The 7,851-nt window shown below is 55.3% G+C and overlaps 1 long non-coding RNA gene across 2 annotated transcripts; it reads right to left on the bottom strand.

Moving 5' to 3' along the window:
• Nucleotides 1–347: 347 nt before the first annotated feature.
• LOC112946326 lies at nt 348–6,135 on the bottom strand. Of its 2 annotated transcripts, none has more exons than XR_003249216.1 (4): nt 6,037–6,135; nt 5,334–5,421; nt 2,719–2,837; nt 348–480 (listed from the first exon to the last, which is right to left on the bottom strand). It is a non-coding gene; the product is annotated as an uncharacterized LOC112946326 (long non-coding RNA). The 2 variants fall into 2 exon arrangements; XR_003249215.1 differs by lacking the exon at nt 348–480 and adding an exon at nt 1,690–1,986.
• Nucleotides 6,136–7,851: the final 1,716 nt, after the last annotated feature.

The raw sequence follows: 7,851 nt of genomic DNA, 5'->3' as shown, positions 1-7,851 counted from the left end.
ACGAGGAGGGCACCTGCGCAAGGAGGCAGGTCGCTGGCACGGCCACCAGCACCCACACTGCCCGCGCGCTGCCGCACGCTCRCCCCTGCGCAGGAGGGCACGCAGCYGGAGGAGAAGGGYTGCTGCTCGCTGCCACCCCAGCCCCTGCTGYTCGCCCGCCTCGCGCGACTCCTAACCCGCTCTGCATCCTTTATTCGCCCGCCCGTGCCTGCCAGGGCTGCGCAGCAACCAGAGCGCGCGCTCGGGTGCCAGGCCATGCTCTCCCCGCACTACCTGCCCAACGGGGGCCCGGGGCTGGGGACGGGCAGGTTGGTGGCATTATATCTGTGCAGCTGGAGGTGCTTGTGGGAACRTTTCACCGCTCACAGCGAGCAGAGGGAGGCGGATTCTTGCAGCAGAAATGGCTCGTGGCCGGGCACCGTCCCCTGCTGCGTGCRAGGGGCTCCGTGCTACGCTGCCATTCTGCTCTGTCTTCCATTGCTGCTTGGAAAGGAGAGAGGAGTCGCTCRTCGCAAAGACTTGCACATTAGGTCCTGCATTAGCCCTAGCAGGTTTGGCCCCTGCTCCCTTGCGCCCCMTTTCCCCCCATAAGCATCACTTTCGAGGTGTCAGCACAATAGGGTTCCCACTGCTYGTGTCACCCATGCCTCTTGCACTGGACTGTGCTCACGTGCACCGTTTAACCCCTCTCCCTGCTGCCATGTGCCACCAAGGCTGTGCAGGGGGAGCAGGACCAGCCCCCAACGGGGGTGACACTGAAGTGGGGAGGKGGGCTGCATCCTCAGAGCCAACTGCACTTGCTCTCCCCAGGCCCTGCAAATTCTGCTTATTTCTACCCAACAGGACAAGCTCTAGAGCTTGCCCTGGAGGTGCAGGGACAGTATTTGCGCTGCTCCAAACCCCCTTATTCCCATTCCCTCGTTTTATAGGCCAGGGACTTCCTATCTGCTTTGACAACCTGCTTCACCTCCTCTTTCCCCAGCATTTAACTGGTTTTAAGAGAACTCAGCCATGCTATTTTAGGAGTAACAGGACACTTATCTCATCTTTGAGAAGGTATTTGTGGCATTTTTCCCACTTTTGTCTCATCTTTGAGATGTTTATAGCATTTTCCCTTCAGCTCCCCATGGCTTTCACATAACCCACCTGAACAGGTCAGGTGGAAAGCTGCTTTGGCAGCACCAGCCTCCATAGCCTTGACATGTAGCAGCAAATCTAAGAGGCTGCCGTAATCCCAGCACTATCCAGAATAGGACAAATAGGAAGCAGTGGGAGTTAAACATCAAAGTTTGCCTCTGTTTGGTCTTTTCTTGTTGCCTTAAGCTTTCAAAAGGGAGATTTGCCTGGGGAACTGAATCACTCTTGCAAACAGCGAGACATACAGTTTCAGACCCGAATACAAAAACTTGCCTTTCCACAGCTTTGGGGCACAAAGCAGGAATTTTAAAACCCAGGTACCAGACATTGCCAGGAAGTTTATCAGCAGAACACAACATTTTTTGAGTGTTTTCAGGCACAACAGTGTTCCTATTTTGCTCCCAAATATCTGTATTTTCAGTCATGGTCTCAAAAAAACATGAAAATCRGGGAAGGAGGGAGGTGGCATGCCCCAGCCTCCCTTACAAATCCAACCACACAGAACTGCAAGCACAGAGGACGAGGTTGCACATCTTGTCAAAAGCACCGAGAAATCCCGTCCCTCCCAAGTCCTCCAACACCGTCCCAACATTGTGCAGCTGGAAAAGCAGCCCCAAGAAGAGGAACATGGCGAAGGGGGGAGATTGCAGAGGGAGCACCCAAGTGCCCAGAGGGGCGCCGGGCCGTGCAGCCCTCATCGGGCCGCCGCGCCGCTCTGTGCTTGGCAGGTCACACGGCCATATGGCACCAGCTGGCTCCTGCCCCGTGCAGCCTCCGGCTCGCGGTCCCGACACGGGCCAAGCAAAGATGAAGGGAACAGCAAGGAGAGGACCGTGCCTCCTGTCACCGCTGCGGGGGACAAGAATGAGAGGGACTCACCACAACAGCCAGGAATAAGGTGCACACCGAGGCAACACTAATCCAGCTCCTCGAGAGCCCAACACAGCTGGCTTAGCACTAACAGCCCTGCAGAACCCTCACCCCATTGAGAGGGCCACAGGTGCAATTGGTTACGCAGACTGCCCAGGACCATAGCAAGCCATCTCTTCCTTGCTCTGCATGCAAAGCTTAGTGGGGCCTCAGYGACCACTGAGCCCAGCAGCCAGCCCCCGTATGCCTTTGTGTCCCTTCCCCTCCAGCTTTTCGTACTCCAGAGCYGCAACAGGGAGGCCGAGCCTCCATGAGGCACTTGGCACGCTGCAGCTCGGGTCTGGGGTGCCGCAGTCCATGATAAGAGCCACAGGACGAGACGGCTGCTGGGGACATCCCACAGGGCCAGCACTGCCACAAACCCTCCCATGCAGCCAAGCACAACCTACACAGAGCCTCCCCTGACAGCACGAACCCCAACAGCACCGAGGCATCGAGTCACCTGCAGACCTTGCTTAACAGCTCCCTGCTTTGGCTAAGCATGCCTAGATGCAAGCACCAGGCTCCAGGAGCATACTTAAAATGTCTCAACTGCCCTGTTTAAATCCCACCCCCTCCTGGAGAAAACCAGCCACAAACCGTATAGCTTGCAAGGAYTTGGCTGAATGCAGAAGAACAAGTCACAGAGAAATTGCTGCAGGAGCTGCCTACCTGTGTGCTGGGTCACAGTGTCCTCTGTCACGCTGCAGGTCCGTGTCCCACRAGTGTCACAGCCGGTGCGAGACCGAGGAGAAGTGCCAGTGCAGGAGCTTAGCAGGCGTCTCCCTGTCCTGAAGGCAGRAGGAAAGCCAAGATTTAGGGGAGAGAACTTCAACTGCTATGCCATAATACCAAAATCAAGAGCACAGGCAGCCCTCCCCCTCATTAGCAGCACCCTCCTTGCAAGGCCCTTCCCAAACCTCCCCCAAAGCTGCACAGCTTGCAGGAAAGCCTTGATTAAAGCCCACCTGGGACCCAGGACAAGTTATGTAGCCTCTGGCTGCTCCTGCAAGCTTGTGCTCTGCAGCACTTGCTGTGGGGCCTCAAGCCCTGCTGCCCGCGTGCTCCTCTGCACAGCCCTCATCCCCTGCCTCTCCATCCCTCCTTGCAGGCACCGCTGCCTGGCTTAGCAGCAGCTCATCCCTTTCCTTCCCTCGGGGATATGCTTCATCCCTCTCCAACTGGCTGTTTCCTGGTGATAAGTGATCCCGCCTTGGAGCAAAAGGACCAGGTTTTCATTATTTCAAGGCCATCTACCAGCTCATTGCATAAGGGCACAGCAACCCTTGGCCACCCCACCTGCCTTCGCAGTGACATTGCTGTGCCCAGCCGCACTCGGAGACCTGACATGACTCCCTCAGCTGCTAATACTTGGAGCACTAAGCACTGCTGCAGCCTGCATCAGATTTAAAGCACCACCACCCCTATGAGGAGACTCAGCAAGCTCTAAGAAACTTGTTTTTTCAAATCAGCAGGGAAAAACTCAGCTTCTATTAAAATAACAACACTGACTTTAAGCAGGAGATACCATCATCTCCATCTCGGCTGCACAGCTCGCATGAAGATTGCAGGGGAAGCAAAACACCTCCAGACACGGCTTATCTGCTAGCTCAAACAGCCCTGCAGTAGGGGCCTTCTGCAGCATCCTGCTGCAGCTCGGGGCAGAGCTTCCCTTGGGGCTCCGCTGCTCCTTGCCCAGAACACGAGCCCTGGAGCCGGGAGCCCTCCTTTGCCTTCTGAGGCCATGAGCACCTCTGGGATGGACAGGCCATCCATGCTGCTGCCCTCCCAACTTGCCAAGCAGCAGAGTCCTCCTTGGGGAAAGGGGATACAGAAGCATGCTTGGCAGGATGAAAGCATCCAGCTACGTGCCTGGAGAAATCGATTACACTCCATTGGAAATGAACCATACTTAATGCTGACCTAGTTTGCCAGGCCGGGCTCCCGGCAGCGCGTGCGCTCAGTTGCCAAAGCGCTTGCCAGCGGCAGGGCTCACTGCAGACCCCCACGGGGAGACACCCTTCCCCATCGCCCCATCGCTTTTGCCAGTGCTCACCCCAAGCTGCCTCTGCTCCCCCCCAGTATAAGCTAAGGAGAAGGCAACTCTCTGGGAACTGCACCTTGTGGGAGGTGCTCATCCCTTGGAAAAACTGAGCTCTGGACTCTGCTCTCATTTCCCCTCTCTGATACCTTTTCTGTCCTGGAAGCAGCTCTATTGGTGGTGGCACAGAGAAAGCCACCAGATTTCAGTATTGACAAAATTAACCTGGCATTCTCTGGAGTGAGTCACCCATGTTCCATGTCAGTGATTTGAGGCGCCGGCGTCTCTCGGCGCGGGCTGTATTTACAGCGGGCAGCAACGCTCGGAGCAGAAGGCAGTGGAGCGCTGGTGGGAGGGCACGCGCAAGGCGGCGTGCCCCGAATGCGACATGCGCCGCGGCTCGCTCGCACGGCCGGGCTCTTGTGTAACCCTTGCGGGGAGGCAATGGGCACCCTGAGCTCTTCTCCACCCGGAGCCGCRATCCAAGCCTGAAGCAGCACTAACAGTCTGGGCATTCAAAGCCACACGGCCCTGTCAAACTCCAGCACGCTCACTGCTCAAGCCCTGGTAGCAGCCACTTATTTAATCACTCAAACACCTAGGAACTATTTCTGTTTTGAGRCCTCCCATAAAACCTGAAGACAACAGTGATCCTTAGTGATCTCTCCCTGCACAGCTCACGTTTTGCCAGACATTGAGCCACAGCCACCAAGGCTTCTCACCCATCCCTTGTTATTAGCAGCAGGCACCCTTCCTACRGCCCCAGTTGCATAGCTGAACTACTGATTCCCAGCAAAACCAACCCRGAGGCACACACAGCTCACCCTAAACCCACTGAGTGCCAGAGTAGTCCTAATGGTGTCCTAATATTTGTCATTGCTATGGGTGTCAGGCATTAGTACCAGTCAGCAAGTGCACGAGGCTTTTATTTGCAGCTGAAGGGGTGATATCTGTCTGGGGAAACACAGCACCCCGCATGGAAAGGCAGGTCTTTAGAGCTCCCCAGTGACAGAGAGGTCCTTGATGGGAAGGGGCTCTTGCACAGGGCATCAGAGACACACAAGAGCAYGGCATATCTCCCCACATCCACAGTACCACCATCCCTATGCAGGACATCCCTRTAGGAGACTCGCAGCACTTACCGTGTCTCAGGAGCCCTAAAAACATGATCCTCTCCCCCACCCCCTTTTTAAGAAGGGAGTACTCACGCCCTCGCTATGTCCCCTAAACCCTCRCGAGCAATTACCTGCTTTGGAGCACTTTCCAGCACGACACTGGCTCCGGTCAACCCGTTCTTGTCCCGTTTTGGTGGCAGATCTGCTTGAAGGAAGCCCCTATTAAAAGAAAAGAAAACCTTGAGCCACACTAGCAGCATTCTCTACATTAACTACATATACAAGCAGCCTCTGCTCTGGCTTGSCTTCAATTCTCCCCTCCTGGACCTTGTTTGGAACCTCACATATTAGGAGGACAAATTAGAMCTTCATGCATTTTTCATATACACTTAATTACTTGGCAGAGACCAGAAAAACATCCCCATTAAGGGGAGTTTGCACTGAATACTGTCTCCATTAAGCAACAGCCATCGCCTGCCCATCGGTCAAACCGGTTTGCAGGCAAGGTGCCACAATGCAAGGTGCAGGGCTTTGCAACGCAGCATCCCCAAGAGCAGAGAAGGGCTTCTCATGTCTGAGAGCGCAACAGCCTGGGCTCAAAGTGTTCTTCGGAGCTTGTTGTGTAGCAAACACCCTGATAAACAAGACACAAGGCACCTTACCAGCAGAAACAGCTGGAGAACAGAAACACAGCTCCTTGCTTGGTAGCCGTGTTACTGTTCAAGCCCAGGAGAACCTTAATGAGACCATTAGCAGCAGGTGGTGGTTTCTACCTACAGGGATGCCTAAGCCTGGCTCAGGGGAACACCTGGGYTTCCCAACCCAAAGACTTACAAGGCAAAGCATCCTTGAGGCAAAGCATCCTTCAGGCAACAACTCTTTAAGTCTCAAAGAAGCAAAAAAAAGCCCCATTCAGTGGCATGGAGCTGCTCCACAGCTCCTGCTAAGCAGCAGCTTCTCTTCCCTGCTCCTGCAGGGACCAGACCCTACCCCATCGCCATCCAGCCCCTAAATGGAGGTTGGGTGCCCATGGGCTGCCCTGGGGTCATGTGACTGTGTCCCTAACAAGGGCCAGCTGTGTCCTGAGCCTAATCAGGTTGTCCCCAGCTGCTGGCCTGGGCGCACAGCTGGCCTTAACGAGCTCCAGGCCCCTTCCTTTCAATGGATATGCCCTTTTTGGCCCCAGAAAAAAAAGAAATAGAGACTTTTTGAGTTTAAAAAAAGGCCAGGGGAGGAATCCCATGGGTTTTACGCCTTTGTTGCTGCCCCGGCATCACGTTTTTTGCAGAAAAAAAGGCAAAACGCTGCCRAAAACGCAGCGGGTTTGGTGCCACGCTGCTCCTGGCCTAGGGACTTGTTCGGAAAGTTGCCAACACAYCTCGCCTTTGCCTTTCTTTAGGGAAAACAGGAAAATTTCCCTCCTGAAGGTCTTCCCTCAGGAGAAGCACCTCAGCAGGGCTGCTTGCTCCCATCTCGCACAACTGCCCTCTGCCCCTACTCTGTTCCCCTGCCCTCCGGGATGAAAATAAGCAAAGAAAACCCAATCCTTGGGGCAAAACAAGCACCCACATCCCAGCAGGGTGACATCCTTGGGGCAAAACAAGCACCCACATCCCAGCAGGGTCCCGGTTGGCAGCTCAGTGTGCTCGGGGCAGGCGAGGCACGGGGATGCTCAGGGCTGTGGAGCATCTGCAGCTCCTGCATCTCACTGCATTCCCTGTGCCCTGGCCCGTTGCTGCTGCAGCGTGGACTGGGGCCACCAGCAGTGACGTGGCTGGTGACACTGGGGACAGAGCCATGCCACCCGGCGCCGCTTTCTGCTTGGTGTTTTCTGCTTCTGCTGTGCGTGAACCTGTTACATAAGAGGGATTTGCAGACTCGTGCCTCACTCGCTGCCTCCCCCTCCTTCCCCAGAATAAAACCCTTGTTTTTCTCCCTGCGGTTTACGTGTCACTTGGGGGAGCTCAAGCTGGTCGCGGGGCAGTGGGGCTTGCAGTGGTGCTCAGGGCTGCAGCATCCCTGCCAGGGCTTCCCCATGGGAACCAGCCCTTCCTTACTCACATGCTGCTGCTTGCACGGGGGAATCGCTGCTGTGGGGATTAGGTACATTCGGGAAAGCAGCGTTGCGCTCTCAGGATGAGCGYTGCACAAAAGGGGATCCTCTTTTGTATCTGGCCCTGCTTATGTTCAGGCTGGATTTGAGATCACTTCTTGTCCTCAGCTTTTAGCTTCTGTTCTCCTCTGTTCCCTATTGTGTCGGGGAAGAACAGGAGGAAAACTACCCCCCTTTCAGACACATGCATTTCCCTGGTGCCTTTACATGGTAAATGAGCAAGGTGCTGCTCAAATACAGAAGGCTTCTCTTAACCTCAGCCACTGGGTAGCTTAAATTAAATTGTAGTAAAATGTATTAAATTAAATACCTAGGGGGACCCCACTGGCCCCCCAGCTGGTGGCAGCAGTGGGCTTGGGGAGTGCAGCAATGTCTAGGGTAAGGGCAGCCGCTTTGTGCTGGTCTCGCTCCCCTGCACGAGGATGCTCGCAGCAGCACCCGGGTAGTGCACACTGTACACCGTACACTGTACACCGTACACTGTACAGCAGCGGGGCTCATTTCTGAACTCTGCTTTTAATGTGTCCAAGCACCTC

This window comes from Nothoprocta perdicaria, unplaced genomic scaffold, assembly GCF_003342845.1.
Source record: "Nothoprocta perdicaria isolate Ctin4 unplaced genomic scaffold, notPer1 scaffold_201, whole genome shotgun sequence".
Taxonomy (NCBI): domain Eukaryota; kingdom Metazoa; phylum Chordata; class Aves; order Tinamiformes; family Tinamidae; genus Nothoprocta; species Nothoprocta perdicaria.
This window is presented reverse-complemented; position numbering and strand designations above follow the sequence as displayed.